We start from the raw sequence: 15,831 nt of genomic DNA, 5'->3' as shown, positions 1-15,831 counted from the left end.
AGTTCAATTAAGTTATTATCTATCTTACCAAAGTACTAACTTTCACAAGACTGGCTAAAAGATTATAAAACAGTTCTAGCAGTACATCCTAGAAAGGAAAGTTATGAGTCTGGAGTCACTATTAAAAACACGCCACAACAACAACAACAGCAGCAAACAAACAAAAACAATAATGAAGCAATAAAGATATGGCATCAACATCAATGTCTTGAGTAACTTCTCCAGCCTCTTCACCAAACCTTTATTCATGAGTTTTACAGGCTGCATATGTTATTCAAAACACTAATTTTAATGCTTTTTCTTTGTTTCTTCAGCATTTTCTGGTATAGTTTGTGTACAGCTATTCTAAGATTAAGATAAAAGCAATATGGATTTGAAAATAAGAAAAACAGAAACAACTTACCAACACTAGCACCACCATTGTGTTAGAAAATACAAGAAATACAGTATCCAAACGTTCAAATATTTTAATGTACATACTAATACATTTTTAAAATCGCAGGCAAGACTTGCAACCATTAAATATGTTTAGTATTCGAAAGTAGAATTAAACTAATCTTGTAAAAGACATTAGAAGATCACCATAAAACTTTATTGCATGTGACATGTAATTGAAAAAGTATCAATTTTAGAAAAAGATGGCTTCCCTCGCATTTACTGACTTTAGCTTGGTACCTTTTAAGGAATAAACAAAAACAAAAACACCGTTATTAATGTGCCATTATTTTAAAAGACAAATGTCTAAAGCAAGAAATATAATTTTCCAATAAAATTCGTCTTCATTTTATTTAAATACCATCTGAGAGCAAAAAGGGACAACATTTTATCAATATATTATAAACAACAAGTGAGAGTAATGAAATACTGTACGAAAGACAAATTAAAAATAATGCTAACTAAAAGGTGTGTTATGTCTGCAAAACCACAAATTCCAGTTTTAATGTCACTTATTGAAGCAGCCTATACACATACCTTGAAAAGAACCAAATGGTGAAAGTAAAAGCAATTATAAAAATTGAAAACTAGCACTTTTAATGCTCCTTTTTCTTGGTTCCTCTTCCTCTAATCCCTAACAAGGAAGATTCAATTCTTATTTTCATCATGCACAATCCTTGAGTTCATGATTTTTTAAAAATTAGATTTCCATGGAAAAGGCTTTCATCACATCTGATGCACTGCAAAATGTCATTTTTAGGAATTCATAGATAATCTTAGTGACTTTTTTAAGTGTAATTTTTTTTTTAATTTCGCAAAAGAAAAGAAATATGGACTGGGAAGGATATTATCAAAATGCTAACGACAAAAGTTTTATGTTTTACAATGTCTCCCGTTAGAAAACCACACTTATTTGAGGAATAAAAGCTTCAATGTTCTCGAATTGCTATTTTTGTTTAATATATTCTAAAATTCTTTCTACTTTTATCATAAACCCATACGAACCCTCCGGGATATTTGATAACAGTTCACTAAGTAGTGTTTTAAAATGATCTGTACAAGAATATTAGCATACCGAGATTAAAACGGTAGAAGTTAAAATCTAACAGCCGTAATAGTAACCCTGTTTAGAGAAAAAATTGTCTGTTGTTGATCTTTATTGTTTAGTATTTCAAAGTAACTATATATCTGTTTAAAGTCTCCACAATCATTTGTGCAGATATACTCAATCTTTAGAATTAAAACTGATGAAATTATTTTAAAAATCCTCAAGTCTTATATCTTCCACAAAGTAGTTTATGTTTAATGAACTGTATCAATATTGAAAACTTTAGGGGAGTACAACTGTTGAGTTTATAGTCATTCTTACACATCAAATCCTGTGTTAGAATATATTGCAATACACAGAAAATAGCAAAAACAAAGTTTGGGAAAAAAAACATTAACAAAAAGCTGTAGGTAATGCTTTTTTTGGAAATTGAATTTACTCATTATAACCATGAATACTAATTGTTAAATTGTTAGGACCTTACCCCATACCAATACAAACGCATTATAAAAGTTGTGTATTGGTTAGATGTTTAAGATTCGATCACACTGAAGAAGGTGCTGTATATTTATCTTCTTTGGTCATTTTTCAGCATCCTTTTTTTGGCACTTGAATTTGACTTCGCCTTCTCTGCAAGACTAACCACCAGGCGGCACTTTATGGTCAAACATAGGCTTGTCTAGTTCCGGCGACTCTTACTGCCCTTTCTCATCCAATCATTACAGTCAGCAGGCTTCCAGCTGCATTTTTCAGTTTTTGTGTCCTCTGCCAAAGAAGACGGATGACTTCAGCTTTATCTCTATTCAAGTGAAAGAGGAATCAAGAGGAACAATAGAACTTTTCAAGCAACCGAGGCTAAGGATGAGATCCATAAACAGTCTACAGTTAAGATTAAACTCTACTGTGAATCTCTCAAGGAGAAAATATAATGCCTTAAACTTGCGCAATCACTTCTTTAGCAAATACAACAAAGAAGTTTACATACAAATTATTAATGTTTCCAAAAGATAGATTTGAATGAGAAACAGAATAATTAAGAAATGGTTATTACAAATGGTTTCATCAACACCAAGTATGAAAGAAAGACAATGTACAGGGGCATAGGCGCCAACATTTCAAAATGATTGGGGTGCCAAACACAATAGAAATTACCCCTCTCTGGGCATGATGGAGGAGCTTCCACAATACGGGGCGCGGGGGGGGGGGGAGGGGAGGTGTCTCAGCACCCACTGCACTCACAGAGCTGGTACAGGGTGACTGGACACAGCGAAAGGTCTGCAGAGTAACCGGAGAAGTGGGACACTATAGGATAGATCTGATACACCGTTTACAAGGTGGGGAATAAGGCAGAGATGCTAAAGTTAACAATTCGGCACATTAATAAATGACATGCAGCCGATTTGCTCCACAAAACGCTAGTTGGTTGGGCCGCACGGATTGCTGTCAGCCATGCAGACGGAAATGGGATTTTCCCAGCAATGTCTGAAAAGGCATTGGCTCGTTGCCTTTGCCAGTTTTATAGAACATGTCTCAAACTTTGAAAATTATCTTTTTTTTTTTTTTTTTTAAGGAGTTGATAACTTTTAAAAAAAATCCTTTTTGTAACATTTGCGCTTATTTTTCTACCAAACCTCCATAGATGTGGTTTATGTATTAAAATCAAGGAGGACCAGGAAGCTGCATGGCTAACTGGAATATGTTTATTTATTTTGCATTTTGCTCACACCTTTTCAGTAGTAGCTATAGGTGAGTTAACATTCCAGGTACACTGTGTATTTCTCTGTCCCTGGAGGGCTCACAATCTGTTAGTACCTGAGGCAATGGAAGGTTAAGTGACTTGCCCAAGATCACAAGGAGCAACAGTGGCATTCCATGCTCTAGCCATTAGGCCACTTATCCACTCACTGTTGAATAGCCCCCTTCTGCAGTGCTAACGGCCTTATAACTGGGTTGTCATAAATGAGACCCTTAAAGATAGGTGCAGTGCCCGTGGGTGCACCGAGCCACATATAACATGGCACCGTGCCCCGACGGGCATGCGCGCTGGGGGGCCAGCGGGATGCGAGTGGAGGCGGGGCGGACAGGTTTCTCACTGCACAAGGGCACCCCGCTGGTAAGGGAGGAGTTCAAGAGGCGGTTTAAATCCCCCGAGCGGAGCCCGGACATCCTCTTCAGGCGTCCGGGCACCAGACTGCAAGCAGCTTGTAGCTGGGCCTTTGATTAGAAAAGATAGGCGCAGGGCCCGTGGGTGCACGGAGCCGCATATAACATGGCACCGTGCCCCGACGGGCATGCGCACTGGGGGGCCAGCAGGGTGCGAGTGGAGGCGGGGCGGACAGGTTTCCCGCCGCACAAGGGCACCCCGCTGGTAAGGGAGGAGTTCAAGAGGGGGTTTAAAACCCCCGAGCGGAGCCCGGACATCCTCTTCAGGCGTCCAGGCACCAGACTGCACCCAGCTCCCCCCTCCCCATTTCTTATGTTGACTGTACCTGTATATATACTGTCGCAGCTTTGTAGGGGTACCCAAGCCTGATGGTGTAAGCTAGGCAGCTGGGGTAGCTGCGCTTATGGTTGAGCTCCCTTGCTGTACGGCGGGGAGCTCTGTTTACGATCGGTCAGTCTTGCTTGACGGCGGACTGAGTTGTATAATGAGCCAGAGGCTGGATCGGCTTGGGTATACCCAGGGTTTTAAGATGTTTTGTATATAAATAAAGCTGTGGCCTGAGTTATGCCATGTTAAGAAAATGCTATGTCTCTTGTCGTTATTGTAAAATATTGTCATATCAGAGAACCTTTAGGCCCAAAGGGTCTCGGTTGCCTATATTAAGGATAAATGCATCAGATAGCCCAAAAACCCAGGCAAGTTCCCCCTATTTTTTTTTTTTTTTTTTTTGGAGGTAATCAACAGAAATAAAACAAAATAAAACATGGAAAAGAAAATAAGATGATACCTTTTTTATTGGACATAACTTAATACATTTCTTGATTAGCTTTGGAGGTTGCCCTCTTTCGTCAGATCGGAAATAAGCAAATGTTGGTAGATGACAGTATATGTAAGTGAGAGAGATAAAAGAAGTGGCTCATTTCTAAGGAAACATTAATAAACTGTGTTGATTTTATTATTAATTATTTGTTTGGTCCCGGTTCTTTGGATAAGCCTGGTTTACTTTTCCCACTTCTTTTATCTCTGTTTGCTGCCCCCCCCCCCCCCCCCCCCCCCCCCCGTGGGATCTATTGAGTTCTCCACGTACCTGGATCCTCTTTAGTATATATAAGCGAAACACCAAAGCATTCTAATGACAGTCTAACAGGATGGGGGTGGATAGGTGAGAGACAGGAAGAGGGACAGGTGAGATATGCATGGAGACAGGAGGGTGTCAAAGCAGTACAATTTCATGGTTTATAATGGGCTAGAAAACCCAGATCTTTCTTAAGTCCTGCCTGGTTTTTTGGAGGGGAACTTGCTTAGTATATCTAACACAATGTATTTAAAAAGCACAAAAAGGATTTATATTTTAGTGCTACATTTATCAAATTAATTTTTAACCAGGTAGACACCCCTCTAAGCAGGGTGGGGACTCAATAAATATGGGGACCCTATTTCTCAGGTGTGCTAAGCCATAATCCAGGTTTACTGCTCTGACAAAGGTGTACTCCAGGATGTGTTAAAGCCTCTTGCAGCAATCTCTCTGTTTGTGCACTGTAATCATGTGTAATCTATTTTTAAAACATTTTGAGTGGACAGAGAGTGGGCATGGAATCCGTAACCAACTAGCTGATTCACATTTGCACACGTTAACTGGTTAATGTGGAAAACACTTTGTGGTGAATTCTATAAATTGCACCTAAAAACTTGGTGCCAAAAAATCTGATTAAGTGCTATTATAAAGTTAGGCACGGTTTAAAGAATAGTGCTTAAGAGCAGGGGTCATGTGAAAATTTAGGTGCATCCATTTGCACCAACTAAAATGTGGTGCAAATGCACATGCCTAAATGTACACGCAGAACCCCTTATTCTACAATTGGTGTGCGTAACTGGAATCCAATCCCACGCTCTGCCCTGAAATGCCCATGACCCTCCCATTTCCATGCATGTAAAATTTAGGTGTAGATCATGTGCCTAAATTTACATTCACGCATTTTAATTGGTTTCAATTAACACCAATAATTGCTTGCTAAAAAGCCAATTATTGGCACTCATTGGCTCGCTATTCAATTACATTGCGTGTGCAAATTGAGCACATGGCCAGGTTTGCTTGTGCAATTCTTGGCGACTTTTATTGAATTCGGGGGTTAGTGCTTCTTAAACAGGAGGCAGTAAATGTTCCCACCACTGTTCCCTCTAAGCTGCGCACCTTCTCTTCAGGTGTCACATAGCAATTTGGGCCTGCTGTGCAGCCGTGCAGCAGGACCTGTCCCACCTACCTCCTGCTGCCGCCACTGCTTTTTCAGACTAGCAGCAGCAGCACCAAAACAAAATACGCACATCGCGGGACTGCACTATGTAAGCCCATGGCTGCCAGTCCCACTCCCTCCAACAACACAAACATAAGCAGGCAGCATATTACTCACATGAGCCCAAGCATAGCAAGAAAACATTATTACAATTTGAACAACCACCACCAGAGTCATAGGCTTTCTCCCCACCTTACACCAGCTAGGGAGGTAAACCACTGTACTTGGCTTGCCTTATGCTCTCTTCTCCAGCTAGGCCCTGTAGTGTTCCAGTTAATTTAGCCACATTTTGCTCATCCTCTCATATCTGCCATGCCCCAGCTAGGCACGGGCCCCATCTCGGTCTCAAAATTTCCGGTAGCCCACAAAGCGTCAACTGTCCGCTGTTTCTATATGAGTGGATATCTGGGCTTGGGTGCCTATGCATCCGCAGCTATGACAGTGTGTAAGCTGTAATGTACTAGTTGGCTGAGGCTAACCACTAACAGACCCACTGACTAGTAGCAGAGTACACAATGCATTAGTAGGTTGAAGTCCATAACAGAGAGGGAGAAAGGGTGGGAAGTTTTTGGAGCTGAAGAGGATTTCATTCCTAGGTAGTGCTGCTTTAAACTCTCAGAAGTCTTTGAAATTTGCTGTTCCGCCCTCCAGAAAGTAGCCAGCCAATTGCCTGCCAGGAGCTCACTGCAGCATCGCTAGTGACATCAGCCAGGAGTCTCCTGAACCTTGGGCCACTTCACATCTGGCTGGGGGGCGGGCAGAGCGCAGGCCTGATCCTACACGTGGCCACAGCCATGTTAAGTGCTATTGACTAGTGTCCAGGAGCATCCTTGGTCATAAGCCTCTGTGATGAACCAAGCGAGCAGTTCATCCAGGATGGGGCTGTGACACCAACCGTTCTGACGGAGGAAGGAGCAGACATCTTTGAAGGCCTTCCTGTAGACTAACCCTGTCACTGATGCCAGGAATCCTGAAATCAGCAGTTCTGCAGTACTTCTCCTAAGTCCCACAGCTCCTTCAGAATTGGGATTGGTGCTTTCTTTGCATCTGACGTGAGCTGTTGAAAGAGGGAAAATTGTAAGCAAGACAGGGCATCAGCAATACTATTTTTCACACCCGGTACATGCTTGGCACAGGCTGTCACATTCAGCTGCAAGCAAAAGAGGATAAGGATCCTGCTGAGTCTCACCACTGCTGGAGATCATGCTGTCTGTTGGTTGATCACTTTGACCACTGCCTCATTGTCCGACCAAAAAATGACTCTCTTGATGTTCCCCCAGATGTGTAGCACCACCACGATGGAGAATAACTCCAGGAAATTAATGCTTTTTGTCAAGCCAGATGCTACCCAGGAGTCAGGCCAGGGGGCTGTAAACCAGTCTCCACTGTAATATGCCCCCTCCCCAACAGCGCCTATGGTATCTATAAAAAGGTCCAGGTACCAGTGGCGTAGCCACAGGTGGGCCTGGGTGGGCCGGGGCCCACCCATTTAGGGCTCAGGCCCACCCAACAGTAGCACCTGTTTAGTGGTGGCTGGTGGGGATCCCAAGCTCGGCCAGCTGAAGACTTTCCCCCTGATGGTAACGAAAACGCTACTCTCCATGATACCGGCGCCTGAGCATGCTCATTTTTCAGCGCATACCTGCTGCAGACTGCCAAGGTGGAAAGAAGCATTTTCACGCTTTTTTGGTGGTGGTTGGGGGGGGGGGGGATAACACTTGGTGCCCACCCACTTCTTGCCCAGGCCCACCCAAAATCTGTTGTCTGGCTACGCCCCTGCCAGGTACAGGAGTAGATTGTATCAGATCCAGTCCATTGAATTCTTGCAGAAATGCAGCCATATCCTCAAGTCCTCATTGACTGCTCGAGATATGTGGAAATAGTGGTGCTTGTGGTTAACCCCAGCAGTGGTGGCAGCAAGCCTTTATGCAAAGATCTGCCCTATAGGGTTTACACAGCATGCAAAATTCAGGGAGCCAATGAGTGATTACATCTGGTGGAGCGTGTGCTTTGAAAAAGCTAGCACCGATCCTATCATCAACCTCAGATCTGCCAGTTTGTTCATCAGGAGGCGAGTGGTCATGGAGATGGTATCAAGGGCCCCACTGTTTTGTTGGGTGCAACCAGGGCTCCAAATTCAGAGGTGATGATGCTGAAAGTGTTCAGAAGCTTCAGGCAGGCATCCAAATTCCTGGGGCCAATGAAAATGAAGTTGTCCACTAGGGATTTGTCTTCTGCCACTGTTGCCACCACCCAGTGCAGGAAGTTACTGACAGTCTCAAAGATGCTGCAGGAGGCAGAACAGCCCATAGGCATGCAAGTTGAAGAAATAGTGCCCGGCACATATGAATCCCAGTAGCGGAGTTGGAAGGCGAAATCAATATCCGCCTTAGCCATCAGGGCCCCCTGCCCGGCAGCCATGAGTAGGTCGAGAGCTGTGTCAAAAATGGAGGCGGTGTCCAGGATACAGTCGTTGACTGAACCCCCCCATGGGGTGCGATAGGTTGTGGATCAGGCAATTTTCCACTTTCTTTCTTGGGCACCCCTGGAAGGGGGACAAGTACATCTCAGGGAAAGGTGGGAGCTCAAAAGGACCCGCTATGTGGCCAAGGGAGATTTCTTTAGCAAGCTTGCTGGCAAAGACTTTGCTGCAGGCACTGGCGTCTGGATGACGCACAGGCAGGTGTCCCTGAAAAGGAAGGTAAATTCGGATGTGAAAACTTCTTCAATCATACCGAGTCAGCCAATGCTTCATTGCCTGAACTCATATCAGAATCAGTGATATTGCAAACATCTCAGGGTTTGGGGGTTGCTGGTGTTTTTGTTGGCACTTTTGTGGGACAAAACAGAGCTGGATGGGGTGATCTACATATGGCACAGTTGTGTTTAAACTTGCACTTGGTGATGGTGCAATTTCCCCATTGTAGCGCCAGCAGACATCCCGGGGCATGCTGGGCAGCCTCCCAACTTACTTCCCATTGACATGGGCTTCGGAAAGGAGCAACAGAGGGTAGACTGCGATCCCGTCATGGACATATTGCGGATCCAGCGTTTCCCCCCTTTCATCATAGTGTCTGAGCCCTTGTGGGTGATTTCATGTGCCTGGAATCCTGGGGCTAGCTCAGTGAGGGGAGAACTCCTGCCAACACGGGTTAGCACTGCCTCCACCCCATGGCAGGAGCAGGGGTCTGAGAGAGATGCCTCAAACAAGGGCTTTATCCTGCCTGTAAGAAGGCCACATGGAGGTTTCCTGGATGGAAATCTCTCCCTTCTCACCATGGGAGCAAAGGGGTTTATCTCCTCCTTCTCGTTCCCATGTGGGGCTTCCCTGCATGTGTTTCCAACTCTGCCAGTGCCCATGGTCTTCCAGGGATGCAGGGTTCTGAGAACGGCATCCACTGAGTTTCGTTGACCTTGTCCGATGGCGGTATTCAGCGCAGAATCTTTTGAAGCTGAAGATGATTTTGTTCCCAGTGTAGTGCTGCTTTAAACTCTCAGGAGCCTTCGATCTCTGGTGCTGTGCCCTCCAGAAAACAGCCAGCCAATTGTCCGCCAGGAGCTCACTGCAGAGCCGCTAGTAATGACAGCCAGGAGTCTTCCAAACCTCAGGCCACTTCACTTCCAGCTGGTGGGAGGGCGAAGTGTAGGCCCAATCCTGCATATGGCTGCTGCCATGTTAAGTGCGGCCACGCTGGGAGTCACCCCATCGGGCCTATTCATCTTGTTCTGGGGCAGAGCCAGCAGCTGCAGATTTACACAGTGTGGTCCTGCGATGTGTATATTTTATTTTGCTGCTGCTAGTCTAGGGAAGCAGCAGCAGCATTGGCGGGAGTGGCGGGAAGAGGCAGATGCTGGATGGTGAGGGGGGCAACATTGGATGGAAGCAGGGAGGAGAAAAGGCAAATGCTGGAAGGAAGTGGGGAGGAAAGAGAGAGGGCAATGAATTCTAAAGAAGAAGGTTTTAGTTACATAGGAGTGTGGGGTAATATGTGGAAAAATAACAGGCTGTACTGTAATGATGGGCTACATCTTTCGGTGACGGGAAAAAGGATCCTTGGGGAGAAATTCAGACTGTATGTTTCTAGACATTTAAACAAGAAGGTGGGGGTGACAAAAGGAAACAAGTGAATTTGGAAAGTCACCCCCAGAATGGCAGAGGGAAAGGTCATCTAAATATAGAAAACCACCTAAACTCAATATGCAGATGGAAAGCAATGAGCACAAATGCTCGTAGTCTAGGTAAAAAGGTTCAAGACTTGCAAGCCCTGATGTTTGAAGAAAACTTGGATATTGTTGTTATTACAGAGCCGTGGTTCAATGATTCCCATGAATGGGATGTGACTATATCAGGCTATAATCTTTTTAGAAAGGATAGAGAAGGCCGAAGGGGTGGAGAAGTGGTGCTATATGTGAGAGACAATATCAGAGCGGCTGAAATGTGGGGCACCCGGGGAAAGAAAGAAGCTTTATGGATTGTCCTGGAAAGAGAAGATGGAACCTGTATCCACACGGGGGTTATCTACAGACCTCCGGCACAAATGGATAGTCAAAAGATTGGTACGAAAGGGGAGGTGCTACTGTTGGGAGATTTCAACTTGTCTGATGTGGCTTGGAACGTCCCATCTGCGGAATCAGAAAGAAGTAGGGAGATTGTGAATACCTGTCAAAGTGCCTTGCTCAGACAAATGATGACAGAACCCACGAGGGAAGGGTCGATGCTGGATCTAGTGCTCATGAATGGAGGAAGTGTTTTTAATATCCAGGTTGGTGCCCACCTATGTAATAGTGATCATCACACGATTGATATAAGGGTGAAGGCGGAGTGTGGACGCACAAAACTACAAGTACTGGATTTCAGACATACTGATTTTGATAAAATGGATAAATACCTGAAAAAGGAGCTGTTGGAGTGGGAAGGCGTAGGAGAAGTAGAACATCAGTGGTCAAAGCTGAAGGCTGCTACAAATATGGTGACTGATCTTTATGTGAGGAAAGTAAACAAAACCAAGAGAAACAGGAAGCCTATAAGGTTCTTCAACCAAGTAGCTGAAAAAATAAGAGCAAAAGAGGCTTTGTTCAAGAAATACAAAAGAATGCTATGAGAGGATCATGGAAAAGATTATTGGATTAAACTCAAAGAAGCGAAGAGGGAAATACGACTAGCGAAAACGCGAGCGGAAGAAAAAATGTAAAGAGAGGTGACAAGACCTTTTTCAGATATATTGGAGAAAGGAGAAAAGATAGGAATGGAATTGCGAGACTGAAAGATAATGAGAATGGTTATGTGGAAAGTGAGGAGGATAAAGCGAATGTGATAAACAATTACTTCTCTTCAGTGTTCACAGAGAAAAATCCTGGTGAAGGACCGCGGTTGGCTGCCGAAGGAATATCTGGGAATGGAGTGGATACTGTGCCGTTTACAGAAGAAAGAGTTTATAAACAGCTTGAGAATCTGAAGGTGGACAAAGCTATGGGGCCGGATGGGATACATCCCAGGATACTGAGGGAGCTCAGGGAGGTCCTGGTGGGACCTCTTAAAGATTTATTTAATAGATCTTTAGAAATGGGAGAGGTTCCGCGAGATTGGAGATGAGCGGATGTGGTCCCTCTTCACAAAAGTGGAGACAGGGAAGAAGTGGGAAACTACAGACCAGTAAGTCTCATGTTGGTAGTAGGAAAAATAATGGAGTCCCTGCTGAAAGAAAGGATAGTTAACTTTCTAGAAGCCGACGGGTTACAGGACCTGAGGCAACATGGCTTTACCAAAGGAAAATCCTGCCAAACGAATCTCACTGACTTCTTTGACTGGGTGACAAAAGAAATGGATGAAGGCCATGCGCTAGATGTAATCTACTTGGATTTCAGCAAAGCCTTTGATACGGTCCCCCACAGAAGACTCGTGAATAAACTGAAAGGGCTGAACTTAGGACCGAAAGTGGTGAACTGGATAGAAAACTGGTTGACCGACAGGTGGCAGAGGGTGGTGGTAAATGGAATCCACTCGGAAGAAAGGATGGTGAGCAGTGGGGTTCCTCAAGGGTCAGTGCTGGGGCCCATTTTGTTTAATATATTTGTGAGAGATATTGCTGAAGGGTTGGAAGGAAAGGTTTGCCTTTTTGCGGATGACACGAAGATAGCCAATAGAGTGGATACCCTGGAGGGAGTAGAAACGATGAGAAAGGATCTCCAAAAGTTAGCAGGCTTAGCACATGGGAAAATCCCACTTTAGGAGGTATTAAGCCTAGATTTTACCATAGGTAAGTAAAAGGGCCTAATAGTTATTTATTTAAAATATTTATTACTGGTTAAAATACAAAAGCAGTCTAGGCCAGGTTCAACATAAAACAATCTAAAACGTTTACAAAAAAATATATCCCTGGATGAAGCCTCCTCTCTTACACTAACTAACTAAATGGATAATCAGAATATGGTGAATTTTATCTGCTTTTATGCCATATTACATTCACTATATTCATTTTGATTCTTTCTTGTAACATAGAAAAAAGGTCAAGCCTCCAATGTTGAATGTTGATATTATTTTCATTGCTTAGATATTTGTAAATTTATTGAGATTTATTAACTGCCTTTATGAAGAGATTCACTTCACTATAACAGAATATATCATTTTTTTCTGCTTCAGAAAAGCTTGTTTAGCATATAAATATATGGTTCAATATTTCAACCCTGTGGCAGCGTTTTTTAAACACTTTAGACATTTACATATTTAATATATATTCAGCAAGCTACCTGTAGAAACTGCAGTACTGAATATACATATAGAGCAGTGGTTCACAAACCTGGTCCCGGAGGTACCCCAGCCAGTCAGGTTTTCAGGGTACCCACAATGAATATTCATGAGAGAGATTTGTATGCAATGCCTCCACTGCATGCAAACCTATCTCATGAATATTCATTGTGGATGTACTGAAAACCTGACTGGCTGGGGTACCTCCAGGACCAGGTTTGTGAACCATTGATATAGAACTAAATGAGGGATTCTCAACCTCAGTCCTTAGGACACACCTAGCCAGTCAACTTTTCAGGATACCCATAATGAATATGCATGAGACAGATCTGCATACAATGAATGCAGTGTATACAAATGTATTTATTTATTTGTTTGTACTTATATCCCACATTATCCAACAATTAATTTCAGTTCAATGTGGCTTACAATAAATGATAACTTATATAATACTAGTAAAAAAAGGCCCATTTCCGAAACCAATGAAACGGGCGCTAGCATGTGGTTTTTTTTTTGTGTGTGTATGTGTCACAGAGTTATTTTGTGTGTGAGTGTGTGAGTGTGTGAGGGTGGGGTGTGTGTGCAGGTTGTTGATGTGTGTCTTTTTTTGTTTTGTTTTGTTTTTTGCTTGGGGGTTGGGGGATGTACTGTGCTATGCTGGCAAAGTGGGATGGATTGGTGTGTGGCTTTGAGGGTGTGTGTCTGTTGTATTGTGTGTGTGTGGTTTTGTCTGTCAAGGAGGTTTGTGGAGGGGGGTCTTTCTGTTGGTGAAATGTAAATGTGGTTGTAGGGGGGTCAGCCTTTGCTGAGTGGTGGATTGTTTTTTCCGGGGTTTTTTTTTTGTGTTGTGCTGAGGCAGCAGTGTTGTTTTAGATGGGCGGAAGGTAGAGGAGCACGTTCTTGGTCTGTCGGTATTTTTTTGCCGTTTCAGGGCTGCTGTAGGGGAACACTGGAAGAGAAATATGCTGTGGGAAGCAGCGGCGTCTTTTTCTGTTGGGCTGGGGTTCTGGGCATCCTGGAGGTGGGAGACGGCTTGCCTGAGGACGGGGATGGTTGTTTAAAGTTGGCGGAAGGTAGAGGAGCACGGTCTCGGGCCATTGGGTGGTGATCCTGTATGTTCGGTCCATTTCAGTCCGGCTGCAGGGGAATGCTGGAACATGCGCTGCGGGAAGCTGCGCCGTCTTTTTCGGGGTGCTCGTGGAATCCCCGAGTTGGGAGACGGCTTGGCTGGGGATGGTTGGGCACGGTCGCTTTGGCAAAAGGGGAAGAGGAAGGGGGTGGTTAGTTACCTGTAGCTGCGTGAGAAAACGGGTATTCTTTGGTTTGTATTATTAGTTTGCATTTCTGTTGAAGAAAGAGTGGATGCCTTTTGAATGATGGAGGTGGTGCATCGGTGTGCGGTTGTTTCGTTAGTTTGGCAGCCAGTCTCCAGCGATTCCTAGGCAGGGAAGGAGTATGGAAACACGCTCCGCATGTTTCCCTACTCCTCCCCTTCCTTGGTTGCTGTTTGCTGCTGGCTGGGTCGCGGGTAATTCTTCCAGCTGGGCCGCAGCTTGTCCTGTTCGCCCAAGTCCCAGATGGTGACGGGCACGTTGTTTTCCGGCTCCTCTGACTCCATGTCAAGCGATCCCAAATATAGTCTTTGCTATGGGCCCTCTGGCACTCTTCAGTACTGGCATTAGGCATTTAAAAATTTCTCCCTCCCCCCACCCCCCCGGTCTATTTTTGCACATACCCACAGCAGGAATATTCTTCTCTCGTTCCAGCGGTGGTTCTGTGCTCTCCGTACTGCACAGATGAGCCATTCTGCTGTGGAATGCTCCTCCCTTATTGTCATGTAGTTTCCTCTGATTGGTCCGTCTTACGTTGCCTAGTGTTGCCTGGGAACGGTGTTGTGATGGTCCTTTGTGTTTCAGAATGTTGAGGGTGTTTTTTCTGATTGGTCCGTCATGCGAGGGCGGGGCAGAGAGACATGGTCAGTGTTGTGGCTTCACCACCATGAATCCATGAACCCTTCAGGGAGTGACTGAGTGACTTCAGAACGTTGTCTTCGGAACGTTGAGGGTGAGTTTTATTATAGTAGATTCTTAAATATAAAATGCAGTATACAGATATTACATTTACAAAGATGAACATCAACTATTTGAATTAGCTCTTAGTTGAAAAATTTCTTGAAAAGGTAAGTTTATAGATATTTGCGAATTATTAAGAAATTGTTGCTGATTCTAATATCTTTAGGGATTTGATTCCACCATTTAAATACATGAACCTTGCTGTATGAACAGATTTGTAAACCAGGTTTGTCTCATGCATATGCATTGTGGATATCTTGAAAACTATACTGGCTTGGCATGCTCCAAGAACTAGGTTGAGAACCCCTGCACTAAATGGATGGTGGTGATATTCAGTCACGGCACCTCGACAAAATAGCCCTTAACAAAATGGCCCTTGACAAAAAAGCCCCTGTAACAAAATAGCCCTTCACAAATATAAGAAGTTTAGTAATAACCTTGTCTCCCTCCCTCTGGGGAGTAGCCTAGTGGTTAGTGCAGTGGACTTTGATCACAAGTTCACAACAGAAGTTTTATTCACAATAAAATGGACTCAACATGAAATCGTGTTTTGGCCCCTAAAGGCCTGCTTCAGGAGTATCTTATTGTAACAAATTGACTGTGTAACACTCTGCACAGTATCATAGGTGAAGCACCTAAAAGAACTAATATGTATAAAAAAAACGCTGAAGCGCTATTAGTGTCACGGCTGTTGTGAACTTTTTTAGTCCATTGGAAGTTTCTGCTCTGCATCATCCTTCGTGTCACCCCCACTGTGCTTGTTTACCTGGGTTATCTGTGCTAAGGACTCCTGAGTTTGTCAATGCCCACATCAAGGGTAGCCATACCTATGATAGAATTGCTGAACAAATCATCAGTGTTCACTTGGACTTTGAGCTGGACCACAAGATTACTTTTACCATCATGGATAATGGATTGAATATGATTAAAGCATTGTGAGAGGGTAGGTGAAAGGGGATCCGGGAAGGCACGCAGAAGGGGGGTGCAGGCAGCCGGGGAACCCCAATGGGGCAGACCTCATGTGCACAACACCCACATTCAGAAAGCTGTGCTACCGGAGGCAGAGAGGTTGGCCG

Source organism: Microcaecilia unicolor, chromosome 12, assembly GCF_901765095.1.
Source record: "Microcaecilia unicolor chromosome 12, aMicUni1.1, whole genome shotgun sequence".
Taxonomy (NCBI): domain Eukaryota; kingdom Metazoa; phylum Chordata; class Amphibia; order Gymnophiona; family Siphonopidae; genus Microcaecilia; species Microcaecilia unicolor.
This window is presented reverse-complemented; position numbering follows the sequence as displayed.